This window comes from Martes martes (assembly GCF_963455335.1).
Source record: "Martes martes genome assembly, chromosome: 9".
In the NCBI taxonomy this organism is placed as follows: Eukaryota; Metazoa; Chordata; class Mammalia; order Carnivora; family Mustelidae; genus Martes; species Martes martes.
Window position 1 is genome coordinate 29,258,102 of NC_137896.1, and position 17,342 is coordinate 29,275,443.

Genomic DNA, 17,342 nt, shown 5'->3' on the forward strand with positions numbered 1-17,342 from the left:
TATGATTGTTGCTAAGACGTATCATTAGCTTTCTATCATGACAACACATTAGGTAACTAATTAGAACACAAGAAATCTGACATTATAATGCTAACTTCTTCATGTAATGTAGTAAGTAGTCTAGGACCATCAATAATACATTTACCAATTACCTTCACAGAACCACAGAGTTAAAGACCATCAGCATTAATTATCATAGTTCAATTGATCCACACTTTATATAGAGGAAGAACCTGAGGCACAGAGAAGTGGGGTTTTTCAAAGTCAAAAGGCTGTCCACCACCCCCTTCCCACTTTTGTAGCTTTTTAAACTACATCCACAAACTTGGGGGGTGGTGGAATATGCTCTGAAAATTTTATTTCTGTGCGTCCTGTTTCCAACATTTATACAATATATGTAATATTGGCTATCCCCAAATAAAATATCTAAGCTTTAGCTCATTAACCTCACATAAAAATATAAAATGCAGTATATAACCACAAATATTAGCATGTAACATGTAGCATGTAACCACAGATTATATCATAATATTTGAGTTATGCAGAATATTCAGCAGGAAAATTAGTTACAAAAGGAAATAGCAAATAAAAAGGACAGTGATGCAACAGTTTTAGTTACATTAGTCCCACAGAGTTACATCTTATTATCCATACTGAGTGATGGACCAATAATTATGACACTATCCATATACACAAATGGAGCTAAAAAGAATGCTGAGACATGAATCTTTTCCACATTCAGTGTTAAAATGCCATTCTTTGGTTTGCAGCTACGGTAACTATTTACAGGACTTTTCTCATCATTTGTGTACTTTAAAAAATCATTTCATCTCTTCTTCCCACAGGATAGGTTAATGTGCCTCTAGGAAACTTAATATCACTTTATGTTATAAAAGAGAACACAGGCCTTGAAAATGTCATGCCAGGTTAAATGAACCCAATCACAAAGGACCACAGATTGTCTGATTTTTTTTACATGAAAGCCCAGAATAGGCAAATCTAGAGAGACAGAAAGAGAAGATTTGTGATTGGTTAGGGTGGAGAATGGGGGCAGGGGACAGTGGCAGGATTGAGGAGTGATGGCTAGGATCCAGGGTTTCTTTTTGGGATAATGAAAATACTCTAAAAATGATTGTGGTAATGGATGCCTAACTCTGAATATACCCAAAGCCACTGTATTACACACTTTCAATAGATGGGTTACAAATGATGTCTCAAAAGAAGCTGTTTAAAAAAAGAAGGGGCGGAAAGAGGACTTTAGACAACCAACAGAAATGAGTACCCAGAATCTCCTAAAAAGTTACGAAAGTATGTAGGGCAGTTAAATAACCTTTTTTTTTTTTTTTTTTTTTTTTTAAATCATCCGACCACCACTGGAATGGAACCTCTAACCAGCCACAGCTCAGTAGCAGGCTAAAATGCAGCATACCTGGTTCCATCCATATGAAAAGGAGAGAACTGAGATGTAGCAAAGACTGTTTGTTCTTGTGTTCATTCTTTCCATGTCCCATTCCTTGCCTAACAACAAAAATTATTATGAGAGAACTTTATTAAAGAAGACAGACTATACTCACAATATCTCTGAAGTAACTCAATTATAAATTAAATAACTCTGAAGCATTCCGAGGCTAAGAGAGGTAGTGATTCACCAAAGCCACACAGTTAACAAATAGTAGGGCCAGAACTTAAATACAAGCCTTTTTTACCTTTATGAAAACAAACTTCTAAGTATGCAAAAAATATATGCTTAGGTTTTTAAGAGTTGGAAGTTAGTCTGAATAAAATCTAAATGCAGGTTCCACTGATTTCACTGCATTTGTGGTTAGTTATCTTAACTTGCATAAAGTACTGAAATTCCTTATGAGGAGGCAGTTTTCATTTGCTTTATGGGAACTTTTCAGTCAGATCATATTAAAAATCTGAAAAAGAATATTAGAATTACAACCTCAGATCTAATAAATTCAGAACTGAACTATACCTTAACTTCACTAAATATACTGGAGTTATTCAACAAGAGCTTCTCTTACCACAAGATGTAAGATTTCTATAAATTCAGACTGAACAATACCTGGTATTTTAAAGATACTCAATAAGCATTTATTGATCTGAATAAAGGTAAGATGGTAAATCCAAGTAGCATGCTGGATGAAATATTGAGATAGTCTTAAAAAGACAGAAGCCACCTTTGTGTCTAGCAGAGGATAGAAAGGAGAATGCATAAGCTTTGTGGCCTCCAAAGAACATAGTTTCAACCCCACTAATCCCAGTGGTCCACCACTTTCCAGCCCACACAGCACTTAACAAACAAAGGAACAGGACAAAGACTGCACAGTGGGGTCCAGGCCCCAAGGCTCCTGGTTGCAGTAAATGAGGGTGAGGAGGCAACCGTTAAAACACAATTTCCTAGAGGGCTCTTAAAAAAAAAAAAATACTATCTTCATCCAAACAGTGAAATCAACTGTACTACAGAGCAAGTGCAGTGACTTAGAGAGAGTAGGTATTCCACAGGCACCTGTTCTACAGGTAGGAAAATGTAATGGGTTTTTCTTGTTTTTCTTTTTTGGGTTTTTTGGTGCTGAACCCTGGGGAAAATGTAATTTCAGTACTAAAACAATTTTAAAAACCTGATGAGGAGTAAATTAGCTTTGATGCTTAGCTCAACTGACTAAAAATAAGTATACTGATCTTATCTATGGTCTTTTGAGGTATACCGTTAATAACAGCATTCTTTATCTTTCAGAAAAAACCCACAGTATTATTACTTAAAAATAAACAGCTTAATCATAGCAGAGTTTGCCTATGAGAAATCATACTAGCACATACTTTTTTTTTTTTACTAGCACATACTTTTAATGGCCTTCTCAAATAACCTTAAAGGCTCTCTAGAGATGGTCACTGAGCTAAGAACACCAGAATATTTTCATTTTTAAAAAAAAATTTATTTATTTGAGAGAGCGAGATCGCAGGAATGCAGGGTCAGAGGGTGCAGAGGAAGAGGGAGAAGCAGATTCCCCACTGACACTGGAACCCAAGGCAGGGCTCCATGTGGGGCTCAATGTTGGGCTGGATCCCAGGATCCTAAGATCATCACCTGAGCCAAAGTTAGATGCTTAACCAATTGAGCCACCCAGGCATCTCTCTAATTTTTATTTGATATCAAGGTTACTTTCCCCACAACAAACAAATTCAGAAGCTGAATGAAAACACTTTGGCTTAAGGAAAAATAGAGCAGGACAAATAAGTAAGGCTCTTTTCAGCATGACTTTATTCAGTAGTTTTACTACATCTTACATGAAGACATGAAGTTAAACAAGAGGTATTCTGAGAAATGGGGATCAAATGACTCCCATAAAGCACAATTTAAATAAAAAGAAAGCTATTCAATGAAGAATTCTCCCTGTCTCTAAAGCTACTTAAGCATTAATTCTATAATATACAACTTTGATTTCTTTAGTCTATACCCAATTTCATGAAAACACTGACAATATTTTAGGGACACATACACAAAATGCTCAGCCTAAGAATGTATGATCAGACATTCAGAGGCTGGGCCAAATAGACTCTGGAAATCCCCTGATTTTTTAATCCTAATCTAACACTCTTTCCACTGTTTGAGTCTAGTCTATAACAGGCTTCCACATATACACCTTTAACTTTCAGAGCAACTAGAGTCCACATTCTCAATTGGTGAAAGAGTACTCATTCACACTTTGCTATAGTACTCAGAATTTCACTGTAAAATTCATTAAAACAGAAGATAAATGCAATTCTTTTTACTCTGATTCAAACTCATTATCTTTTATCAAGAAAACAATATTATATTAAGACCTGACAGTCTCTCATACAAAGCATATGTCAGGGTAACCCCAAATAACCCTGCTTGATGAGGTTGTCTTCTTTACAGATTTCCTGTTAATAAATGTGGAAGAGATAAAAGAATAAGAAAATCACCATTCAACCACAATGGATGAAATATCTAATACTGACATGACCATCAGTGGGGTCTTGCATTGTAGCATTACTACAAGCGGTGTTGCCAGATACAGCAGGCCTCTGGATGTGATGTAATATTAGCGACCTCCTAAACATTCTTGCCAAAACACTGAGGTCTGATTTTAGTCAAGCCTCTAGAGGTCACTTCCATTTGTAGAAAATACAGGGAATAGACCAACAAATTGACACCATGATAAAACAGACAAATTCCAAATGTGAGAAATTCCATAGGACAAATGACCCAGTTCCTACAACTAGTCCATGATACACGAAAAAAGGTAGGGAGAGAGGGTGGGAATAGGAACAGCTCCAAATCAAATTAGACATGAGACACAAAATGATCAAATATGGTCCAGCGACTTTGAATCCTGATATGAACAAAACATCGCTAAAAAAGGTATTCTTGAGACAATCAGGCAAACCTGAAATGGGTCTATCTATTAGATGACACCAAGGAGTAAATGTTAATTTTATGTGAAAAAGGCATTTTGGTTCTATAATAAAAACATTTTTACTTTTTTTTAGAGATGCATTTAGAAATATGTCAGGATACATATACTGAAATGCTGGAGATTTGCTTAATACTTCAGCAAATGAAAGCGAAAGAAAAAAGGATAAATGAAACAGATGTGGCAAAACCTTGGTAACAGTTGAACATCTGAGGGATGGGCATATGGAAGAATGTTGTACTATTTGTCTACTTTTGAGTGTATTTACAATTTTGTATAATAAAAAAAAAAAAAGAAAAAGAAGAACCTCATTAGCAAAGAAGCCTGAACAACAGTACAGGTAAACCTATTAAGTAATACTAATCTCAGAGAGAAAATAAATGGATTAATAAAAACAAAAATCAATGGCAGCTGATTGATTATTTAGAAATTGAGTTATATGGTAAAGCACTGATTTTCTCCTTATATAATATGGTCAGTGCTATAATTGTCTCCCAACCCCCAATTCATATACTGAAACCTCATCCCCAGTGTGATGGTATCTGGAGGTGATTACGTTATGAGGATGAAGCCCTCATGAATGGGATTACCGCCATCAAAAGAAGCCCAGATAGCTCCCTAGCCCTTATCCACCACGTGATATCACAGCAAAAAGACAATAAAAAAGTATAATTTATGCACGAGGAAGTGTGTTCTTACTAGACACTGAATCTGCTGGTGCCTTGATTTTGAACTTTCCAGTATTCAAGACTGTGAGAAATTTCTGTTGTTTATAAGACACTCAGGCTAGGGTATTTTTTTTAAGATTTTATTTATTTATTTGACAGGCAGAGATCACAAGTAGGCAGAGAGAGAGGAGGAAGCAGGCTCCCCGCTGAGCAGAGAGGCTGATGCGGGGCTCGATCCCAGGACCCTGAGATCATGACCTGAGCTGAAGGCAGAGGCTTTAACCCACGGAGCCACCCAGGCGCCCCCAGGCTAGGGTATTTTGTTACAGCAAACTGAATGGACAAAGACATTCAAACAGCTATGTAATATACTGTTTTATTCCTGAAATAGATTATTCCACAGAAAACCCACAGCAGAGAACAAGCAGTTTCACAGAATACATTAAAAACAAAATAAAACAAAACAAAAAACCTTAAAAACGCAGCTGTCGGTTTCCTCTCCTCAGAACTGTGTCATACTTTTATATAATTCTGGAATTCTAAATGGTAGTGAATTGAAATATGGAAAATTGAGACACAGAAAACAGAAGTCACAGCTGTATTTTGAACTGAATATTATGAATTTTTCTTTTTGTGTAATCATTTGATCACTTTCCTAAGAACCCTGGACCTAGTTTACATCCCTCCTGAAACAGTATTTTAACTTTTAGTATACAGCATATACTGTGGAATCATAAGGTATTCCACATAAGAGTGCTGACTAAAGCTCTTGGAACTCCATTTTCTTATCTTCCAAGTAGTTAAAAGTAAACCAAATGGAAAATCAATAATCTTCCAGAAGCATCTTCAAAGCATAAAACATTTCATTTCTAACAGAGCAGTGGTTCTTAACCTCTTTTTAGAGTTATGAATCCCTCTGAAAATCTTTTTATAGAAAGAAAAATGTAGATTTTTTTCAAAGGTTTTATCATAGCTCAGAAGGCCCTGTTAGAAACCTTTGTAATACAGTGTTCTCATGGATAAGCAACTTTTAACAAAGTACAAATTCATCAACTCAATACTAACCGCCTCCCATGAGTTAGCTCAGACTTTTCAACCCTGTTGGCCCCTATTTCTCTAAGCACCACACTTTACTCAAATGCATTAGTTATGGTTCCCTGAATATGACTTGCTATCTTTGTTCTGAGTATTTCCACTATCTGCACATTCCAGGCTATCCCAACCAACCATCTATCTGTTCTTCATGATCTGTCAAAAGCAATACAACCCCCATGAAATCTTCCTTGATTCCCTAAACTCGCCTCTGAATTTGTCTTCTATCCTATACTTCGGATACCTTTCCCCATTTTTAAAAAAGATTTTATTTATTTATTTGACAGAGAGAGAAATCACAAGTAGACAGAGAGGCAGGCAGAGAACGAGAGAGAAGCAGGCTCCCTGCTGAGCAGAGAGCCCCATGTGGGGCTCGATCCCAGGACCCTGAGATCATGACCTGAGCCGAAGGCAGACGCTTAACCCACTGAGCCACCCAGGCGCCCACCTTTCCCCATTTTGTATCATGGTCTACACCAAATGCTTCTCTAATCTGGTATTCTGCGTGATATTAACAGTAGAAATGAAAAGTATTACCAAAGAAGTTCTTACTCCCTGTAGTGGGCTGAATGGTGGCCCCCCAAAAGATATGTCCACATTTTTACCTGAGGAACCTGTGAATATGACCATATTTGGAAAAAGGGTCTTTGCAGATGTAATCAAGAATCCGGAGATGAGATCATTTTGATTATCCAGGTGGACCCAAACTCCAATGACAGTGTCTTTAAGAGAGAAAGAAGAGAAGGCCATATGGAAAGAGAAACAGAGATTAGAATTATGTAACCAAACCAAAGAATGTGTGGAACCACCAAAAGCTGGAAGAAGCAAGGAAACAATGTCTTCTAGAGTCTTTGGAGAGGATGCAGCAGCCTTGCTGACACTTTGATTTCAGACTTCTGGCCTCCAGAATTGTGAGGATAAATTTCTGTTGTAGCCATAAATTTTGTTGTAATTTGTTATGACAACACTAGGGAACTATAGCGACCCTTCTAGTCATTTTTACTTACTTCATTTTTTTGTTTATTGCAGTTCTGCAACGGTTAATTATTTCAAGAGCATCAGAAGAGATTAAAAAGATGTAGAGGCTCCCCAAATCCCTCCTAATTCTCCTGCTATTTTCTGCAACAGTCTCTGAATATCCTTTATCAATAGTCTTCTGAAAGTGCCAGTACAGGATAGCATTTGAATAGGAAAGAGCTATATTCCTGTGAAAGCTGATATCACCAACTGTAACATGTGGTGAGGTGGAGGATGAAAGCCTGGGTTTTAAATCTGGCTCCTGACCTTGTAAACTGGAACAGGTTACTTCTTTGACCTTTTATCATCCATAAACAATTATTTGAGGGTTGCTGTAAGAAGTAAATAAGCAATGCATGTAAAACTACTGTCATAAAAGGTAGTTAGTAAAGGTCAGCTAACGTGAAGGATGATTTTCCAGGTATAATATTGTCCCTGGCTTTTGATATGCTGTTCTATGATTTAAAAAAATCATTCTCACTCCCACAAAAATTCATTCTGGCCTGTTTTTAGGAAAAATAAGTTTAAGTAAAAACTTTAAGTATAGCCAACCAGGAGATTTCTAGCATATTTCTGAAGAAGCTTTGCAATTTCTTTTGCACTAAAGGGAAAAAACGAAAGCCCACACCTTTGATTTCCCTTCCCACCCATTTCCTATAAACTACATTAGCTCATACTTTGATGTTTCATTATCTGCCAAACTTTTTCTTTCAGTTCAAGATGAAAAGCCTATTCGGATAGAACACCTAGGTTCTATTTGAAGTTTATATGACTGAGTATAATTTTTCATGCCCAGAGTTGGGAGAGAACAATAAAGAGATACAAGAAGATCACAATTTTTTGATTTATCTAGATGAACCTAACAAACATAGATAATGCAGCACCTTTCAATCTCCAAACTAAAAAAAAAAATTTTTGAAGGTAACATAAAACATACTGATAGACTGTGGCAAAATTATTTTTAGAATTCTTAAATAAGCACTGTCATCAAATGAATTGAATGTTTACACTTGTAGTGCCATATCTGCACTTCTTTCCTTCTCAGTTAAATTATTCTGACATTAAGTTTGCTAATGGAAGAACTGAATCTGATATGAACCAACTAGCCTAGTTGGGAAAACATAAACAACAAACAAAATGAGACACAGATTTAAGGCAACATACATAATTAAACTTCCAAAGAAGTCTATGATTTATACAGAAGCAAGCTTTATGACAAGATGAAAATTTACTAACCTGAATGTCCAAAACATTAGAAGATGACAATGAAAAGAACAGGTAAATCTCACTTTAAGTCAACAAAAAAAGGAACTTGGTAAGCAGGTAAACTGGAAATTATTTACAATATAAAAACATTCACTACAATTACTTTGGTAGTAAGCAACTCTAGTATACCTAGAAGCACTGAATGCATAAAAATTCAAGTTGCATTTCACTTTTTCAGAGCAAATTTACAACTTAAGGTGAGGGTCACTTGTAATGGTATCTAAAAAGTGGCTTTCTTTCCTTGCCACTCAGGCTTGCTCCAACTCTCTGGAGTACCATGGAGGCACAGAGCAACTCTCTGGTGTCAGACTGTTCTCAGGGCAGATGGAGAGCCCAGGCCTGTTTTCCCAGGAATGGCCAACCCAAAGTAAGGCCACTGGCCAGCTATTCCTGGGCCAGCTGGCATGGAACAACGTGTCTGGTTCCTACCTCCAAAGCAGAGGAAACTCAGCCAGCTGGCTTTCGATGGGCTGCACTAGTTGGAGTGCTCACAATTCCTTTCAAACCATCTGGCATTCTTTTTGAACCCTCATTTTACCCAGCACTACACTCTGATGTCTGAAATGCTCAGATAATTGGAGGGATCCCCACTGCCTACCTAGATAAGAAAAGAAAAAGGCAGAATAACTGTTAAGTCAATTACTTCAAGAAATAATTTCTAAAATTAAAAGTTGCTCTCAATTTTATTTTGTATATTATCTATCTTAAAATCTAAACTATTCCCGTGATTATTAAGCAAACTTCCAAAATAAACATCAGGCCAAATAAGAAGGAGATAGGCTACACAGACAATTTAACACACAGAAAAGTTGTAGGGCTTGTTGAACATGATCCTCACTGCTCTGAACTTCTACAGAGTCAGTCTGTATCCTTCATGTGGCCCTACAAGTAGACGTTGTATTGCTACATATACTTATCTTCCCAGACAACTAGTAAGTGAAAACAACAGTGTCTTTCAGCTGCTTTTTTTTCCTTACAGCTAATTAAAAAAAAAAAAAATCTGTTAATGATGATATTGGGTGTCTTAAAGGTTCCATTTCTAGAAATAAGTAAACTTAATCTGGAATAACATGAAGAAAGGACCTCTCCTCCAGGCAAGCCAAATAAAGAACAGGACTTGGCTTGACATAAAAATATTTTATCAAGTAGTCAAAAGGACTAAGCAAGTGACTAAATTATTGGGAAGTAATATAGGGTGCTCATCTGTCAGGACTCTGGGTAGCTCAGTTGGTTAAGCGTTGGACTCTTGATTCTGGCTCAGGTCATCTCAGGGTTGTGAGATAGAGCCCTGCGTTGGGCATGGAGTGTGCTTGGGATTCTCGTACTTCCTCTCCCTCTGCCTCTCCCCCCTCCCTCTCTTAAAAAAAGGAGATGGGAGCTCATCTCTCCATTGTAGATCATTTTACTAATCTATCACTAATCTATTACGAATATGGGAATAGAAAGGCAAGCAATTAAAACAATAAAACAAAACAACAACAACTGAGTTGCTTTTATAGCCAGTATACCTTATGACATAGAAGTACTCTGAGCAAAACTATTAGATCAAATATTAGAAACTGGAGAAGGCTATACAAATAATAACTGTAATTATAGTTTTCATTGTGTTTACCCCCATGCCAAGTACTGACTTTAGCATTTTACGTATTATTTGATATACACAACAAACATATGAGGTGGGTACTATTATTTTCATCTTGCAGATGGAGAAACAGAGTCATCAGGAAACCTGTCCAAAGTCACATGGCTAAATTGCAAGAGCTGGAATTCAACTCCAAGTTGTCTTACTCCAAGAATCTGGGTGCACAACTGCCAGCATTAAGTTATACTTATAAAAGAATGAAATGTAGGAAAAAATTCAATCATTAATACAGTCTTTGTAATTTTTTCAACACTAAGTATAGCAAAGGTGGTAATTAAGGGCACCTGGGTGGCTCAGTCAGTTAAATGCCCGCCTCTTGATTCTGGCTCAAGTCATTAGTTCAGGGTCCTGGGATTAAGCACCTCGGGGTTCCATGCTCAGCAGGGAGTCAGCCTGATATTCTTTCCCACTGCCTCTCCCCCCATTCATGCTTGCTCATGTTCTCTCTCTAAAATAAAGAAATATTTTTTAAAAAGTGGTAATTAAAAGAAAATTAACAAACACTGATTTTCTTATCAGAAATTTTTAAAAAGCAAGAGCTAAATTTTTTAAAAGCAGGCTAAAAATGTCAGGTTTGCCCTTTTTTGCCAGTTGCTATTCTAAGGGAAAGAGTGGTAAAGAGGACAGATGGCAGTCCTTGTCTTCTTGGAGCTGAGGTTCTAGTGGGGATAAGAGACCAAAAAAAAAAAAAAAAAAAAATCAGTTAACAACAGAATTTCAGAGAGATACATTTTAAAGGTGGTAGGAAGGAAATGTACATTTCTTTTTTTTCTTAAGATTTTATTTATTTGACACAGAGAGAGAGAGATCACAAGTAGGTAGAGAGGGAGGCAGAGAATGAGGGGGAAGCAGGCACCCCGCTGAGCAGAGAGCCCGATGTGGGGGTCAATCCCAGGACCCTGAGATCATGACCTGGGCCGAAGGCAGAGGCTTAATACACTGAGCCACCCAGGCACCCCTGTATTTCTCTTTTGAAACATTTAACTATGAAGGTAAATGAAGAGAATGGATGTGAGGTCAGGGGGAAGTTTTTTTTTTTCTTTTTTTAAAGATTATTTATTTATTTTTTTGGCAGAGAGACGGGGGTGGGGGTGGGGGAAGCAGGCTCCCCACGGGGCAGAGAGCCCCACGCAGGGCTTGATCCCAGGACCCTGAGACCATGACCTGAGCGGAAGACAGAGGCTTAAACCACTGAGCCACTCAGGCGCCCCCAGGAGGGAGTTGTTTAAAATTTTGTTATAATTTTAAAATTATTTTTAAAGATGGGCAACATCAGAGCACATGGATAGTGCTTGGAGAGTTGGTGATGATGCAAATGAGTCATAAATTCAGGAGTAAGTCCTTGATTAGGTATGAGGGGGAATATAGAAGGGAGGGAAGCTGGCCTCTCATAGGAGGAGAACATAAAACATGGGCCCTAAGGAAGGAGGATTTCTAGATTTGGTGAGTGGAAGTTGAGTGGTATCTCTCTTTAACTTCTAAACCTCAACGAAATATGAAGCCTACTTATCTGCATGGGGAAGGGTGGGCTGCTCATGAGTTTAAAGAGTGGGAAGAAATTATTAAATAGTTATAGGCAAAAATATTAGGAATCTGATTGCTTTCCTGGGCAGTGCTGAGAGTCCACTTCAGATTTCTGGTCATGAATCTAAAGTTCTCTAATAGTCAACCACTTATGTGCACTCATGGAAAAACCAGATGAGAGATAAAACAGCTATAAATAGAAAAAAAATCCTGGCTAAAAAATAAAAAATAAAAAAATGTATCCAAGAGCATATGTATCCATGTCACAGTCACTAATGATGTCCAATCAAGCTGTGGTCTACACAGTTCCACTTGTCTCCACCTCCCAACAGAAATTTTTGTAAATAATGTATTTGTCATATTTAGTCATGACATATTTAATCATGAAGCTTAAAGATTATTTCTTTTTGGTTATGAATGTTTCTGCTACTTCCTAAGGGAGATTTTAAAAAAATGAACCTGATATTCTTCTTGTACATCTGAGGTGACTGCATTTCATTGCTTAAAGAAACTTTCTATGTGGTAACTGAGATCCTAAAATCTTCCAGAGTGGGAGAAAAATAGGAATGGGGATTAGACTTGGATTGGACTTCTTAACAGCAACACCAGAAGCTAATGGAACAATGACTTCAAAAGAGGGACACTAATTTTCAGTCTAGAATTCAATATTCAGCTAAACCACTATTCAAGTGAGGGTTAAATGAAGACATTTCCAGATATGCAACTTCTGAATTCAGGAAGAATTTCAGTTTGTATGTGCCTTGTCTCTGGAAGGTACAACAGAATAAGGATTCAGGAAATAAAGAATCCAACACAGGAGGAAGGCAAAAAGAATTCCCAAGATTATGACGAAGGGAAGTCCTGGATGACAGATATGAAAAATAAATGAAACATATTACCTGAAAATATTGAAAGATTATCAGTTCTGTCAGAATTTGAGGATGAGTCAGTGACTAAGAAAACAAATCAAGTGAAAAACAAACAAAAGAGGAAATTATTTAATTTAGAGAAACAAAAGTACAATATAGAAAATGTAATACTAGTACACTACATGGCTCATCTGTGAGTAACAGGTACATAGTCACAGTCATATAAATACTGAATACTGACTTGACTGGGAACTGTAGTTATGAAGGACAACCAAGTCCTCAACTTCCAAAATAGAAGTCCATATATGATGTCCAAAGATGGAAAATCAATAAATAAGTTTAAACATCAAGAACGAAGTAAATATAAAGGAAAATACTAGAAGGAACTGTTAAGAGTTGAAAGCAGTTCAACATTCTGAAACTGCTGATTTTTCACTACTCCCCAATCTAAAAAATGGCAATTTCATATAAGTTAATATATTATAACATTACTTTATTACTGACTTTAGTTTATTTTTTAAAAGACTTTATTTATTTATTTTTGCATGCATGCACACTGACAGAGCGAGCAAGCCAGCACAAGCAGAGGAGAGGAGCAGAGGGAGAGCAGACTCCCCGTTGAGCAGGGAGCTCAATAAGGGACTCGACTCCCAGAACCCTGGGATCATGACCTGGGCCAAAGGCAGATCCTCAACCGACTGAGCCACCCAGGTGCCCTATTAATTGATTTTAGAATAAGCTGTCATTTGAACAGAAAACCATTATTGATAGAAAATGCTCTAAGGAAAAAAAAGCTCTACTTTTTGTTATCAGACATTGTTGGGGGAATAAAATATTGCAGTTTGGGGTAACAAAGTGTTACCATACATGCTATCACCATCACTGACGTAACAGTATTAGTATTGCTAATATAAAGAATATATTTACTACTAAAACAGCACTTAGCATAATTTAATCTATTCATGATAGAGAAATTACTTCAGAATTTTTCTTCAAACATCATACTACAGAAATGCTGAACTATGGGTTGGTTAAGAATTTTGTTAACAGAATGCTGAATAAAAAGGTCAGGATGTTTTTAAGTTCCTTTCTTGATACAAACAATAGCTAAGTCACTCTTGCAAAATGAAGTTCCACAATACTGTGGTACTATGCAAGCCTGTTTCAGTGATAATTCCGGTTATACTACTCTGTTTATCTAAGACTTCCCCTTATGGTTTAAGGGAATTCCAAAAAAAAAAAAAAAAAATCTCACACAGGCAGTTATAAATTATTGGGGTTGCTTCAGTATTATTCACACTAGTTTATGAAGCCCTTGTTTTTAAGTTAACTTATTTTGAGTTAAGTTCACAGACATTAAAATTTTATTTAAATTCTTCATCATAAAACCAAAAGTTCTCCAAATTGAAAAATCAACCTTTACTAATTTTAACTTCTACAAAAGAAGAATTTGACCATGCTAACATAAGTTAAGACTTTTACCAAGAATAATACATTCCTATCCAACCAATGGCAAATTTCCCCTTCAAATTAAAAGCAAATGTTTTTAATAGCAGGAATATTCATAAGCAGATGCTGTGGAAGACTGCTTAGTTTGGATTTCATTTTGCACTAAAAACTACCAGGCATTAAAATACACATAGTTAAAGAATAATCTTTTTTTTTTTTTTTAAGATTTTATTTATTTGCCAGAGAGAGAGTACACACAAGCAGGCAGAGAGGCAGGCAGAGGCAGCGAGAGAAGCAGGCTCCCTGCTGAGCAAGGAACCCGATGCGGAACTCGATCCCAGGACCCTGGGATCATGACCTGAGCCGAAGGCAGCGGCTTAACCAACTGAGCCACCCAGGCATCCCAGTTAAAGAATAATCTTAAAGAGAATCTTAAAACTTAACCAATTCAATTATTCAGGTCACCCAATAAGATCCTCTTAATTTTTTTACCACCACTATTTCAACCAAAAGATCATAATAAAAATCTATTTTGGGGGCACCTGGGTGGCTCAGTTAGTTAAGCAACTGCCTTCAGCTCAGGGCATGATCCTGGAGTCCCGGGATCGAGTCCCCACATCTGGCTCCCAGCTCCAAGGGGAGTCTGCTTCTCCCCCTGACCTTCTTCCCTCTCATGCTCTCTCTCACTGTCTCTCTCTCAAATAAATAAATAAAATCTTTTTAAAAAATTCTATTTTGGAAATGTATTTCTTACATACAAGTTTAGCTAATTTCCTATCACTCTGCAAAATTATAAGGGTAAAAAAAAAACCTGAAAATGCAACCAACAGTATTTTAAAACTTATAAAATGTGGTATAAAAAGAAAAAGGTCCAAATGAAAGACCAAAGAATAACTGGCACTACTACAAATGCCTCCTTTTAATTGGTCTGCATCAACTGTAACTCTTCATAACTTTACTAAAACAAAGTCAGGCAGTCCAACCCATGGAACCAAAGTCTGTGGGAACCTGCAGAGCTTCCTTCTCTCTCGGGGGATGAGGACAAGGATAAAAGGTGTTCTGTTTTCCACTAGTCCTGTAAGAGGAGCCATTGAGCTGGGCCACACAACCAGACAACAGAGCACAGGAAAATTCAGATCAAAGCAAGGACGCACGCCAGGGTAATATGCAATAAAACCCTTTGCCAAAGCACTCAGAAGAAAAAAGCGAGGAGGACAGAACCTGCTGGACCACCTTCTTAACACAGGGAGACAGGGAGAAACAAAATCTGCTTCTACTGAGGAGCTGAGAAGACAGTGTCCTGGATATACTGGAGTATTTCTGTAGACATGTATATGAGTAAATAGATTACCAATGAACTAAACCCAGAAGGCAGTGTCCTATATGTTCTGGAGTATGTATATGTACGTATGTATTTATGTATGTATATACATCCATTACCTAAACCCAAAAAGCAAAGTGTTCCAGGTATATAGATATATGAGAATATTAATTTTCAACGAATATTATAAAAACATTCATTTTCAATTAACAAAACGCACTGGTTTTACAGTAAGAAACATACAATATTGTTTTAAAGAATACCAGAGACAGAATTGCATGAAGATCTGATGAAGTAATAATCTCTTTTTCTTCATACCCTTTTTAATCTCTGATTCTCTCATTTCGTAGGGGACACCGAGGACGGGGAGACACACAGACACACACACACACTCACGCACACACAAAATTTTGTCTCCGGAAACAAAGAAGGGTCCTTAATTCTCCGGCCTGTAGAAGCACACCCGCCCCCCACCCAAGATAAGGGCCACCACCTGACTTTAATTAATGAGAACGCTGAGGAGAGAGGTCTCACCCCACCCCACAGTCATGCCCACAGTGACAAACGGGCACGAGACAAACGCCACAAAGAAAGGGGAGGGGCAGGTGGGGACCAGGAAAACACCGCCACGCCGCGCCCCCCAAGGCGCGTTCCCATCGCCAGCGCGGAGGCAGCCGTCCTCGCCATCCTCGTCCTCGCCCCCGCGCTCATCCAAGCCGCCTCCCCAGCCCGGGGACCGACGCCGGGCACCGGCTAGCGGGGCGTGCGGGGCGCCGCGAACCTTCCCTCTTATGACCTCCCGGTGACAGCCTCGCGCCGCCCTTTGTGCGGGACTCAGCCTCCGGTCCCGGTGGACTCCCCCCCCCCGCCCCGCGTCCCTCCCGGCCTGGGCCGCTGTCCCACCCCTCCCCGTCCCCGCCGAAACGCCCGGGAGCGTGAATAGGGGAGGCTGGCGCGGGCCCGCGGTCTCTTCAGCATCCCGAGCCCGGAGCCGCCAGGTCCCATAAACCCCAGCCCCGGGGCGACGGCCCCCAGCTTCCTGCGCCCTGCCCTTGGTTCCTCACTTACTCGGGCGCGCCGGCTGCGGCGGCGGGTGTGTGGGACCGTCAGCGCCGGGAGGCAGGAGGAAGGCTGAAGGCTGCGAGCGTCCGTCCGGACCCAGCGCGGCTGAGGTGGCGACGGCCGACTGCGCGCGGCGGCCCCCGACAAGGGGCGGGCCCCGCGGGGGAGGGGCGGGCGCCGCGCCTCTCATTCATGCAGCGGGGGCGGGGTGAGGGACCCGGATGCCCGGGCAGCTCCCGCCCACCTCGCTGAGGGCGCCTTGGCTTCAGAGTCTGCAGTGCGCAGGCGCGGGACTTGGTGCCTTGGCCCCGTTCCGCCCCGCCCCCTGGGGGGGTGGTACCATTCCACGGGCTGCTGCAGCGGGTATACCGATTCCCTCATCTGTTTAGTATTTTTGCATGTTCTGTAAACATTTTTTAAGGTGAAAGCTTGGGACACTACCTCCGTCCTAGCACCCAGCCTCCCAATCTCGGAGGGCACAGGAATGCCCATTAGTTTGATGCGAAGACTACGTACCGCCCCTTTCCTCCATTTGTTTCTCCTTCAGCAGGTCCTCTCCACTGAATGCTGCGACCACAGTGCTAGATGAGACCTAGAATCCGCCGAGGTAGTGGAGAGAAGCATGTGCAGGAAAGAGTGCATTACATTGTTTATTTGCATTGACCTGGTCCCCTCAGTCCCTAGCTGTCATTGCACAGAGTAGGCAAGAAACTGACCATGGTTTTGAAGAAGGCCCAGACCTTTCTGTAAAATCAAGGCTTAGGGTGTTGTAGCTCCAAGGATCTGTGGAGGCCTCTCTTCTTTGGTAGGCAGTGTATTCTTTGGAGACACCCTCCTGTTCTTAGCCCCTTGGCTCTGCCACTCCTGGGCCACAGAAATCTTTGGGGATGCTGGGAGCCTGCAGGAGGTCTCACAGCCTTCCCCTCTGAGTTCCCTCGGCTGAGTGTGAGGGTACAGCTCAGTCCGCAGGTTCCCTTCTGAGGTTCTCCT

At 39.6% G+C, this 17,342-nt stretch overlaps 1 protein-coding gene across 1 annotated transcript in view; it reads right to left on the reverse strand.

Annotated features, from left to right (window-relative positions):
• Positions 1 to 16,619, reverse strand: part of RNF24 (ring finger protein 24) — a 102,409-nt gene extending 85,790 nt beyond the window's left edge. The window contains exon 1 of the mRNA XM_080814069.1: positions 16,359 to 16,619. The gene's annotated coding sequence lies outside the window, so the exon portion shown is untranslated. The remainder of the gene's footprint in view (positions 1 to 16,358) is intronic.
• Positions 16,620 to 17,342: the final 723 nt, after the last annotated feature.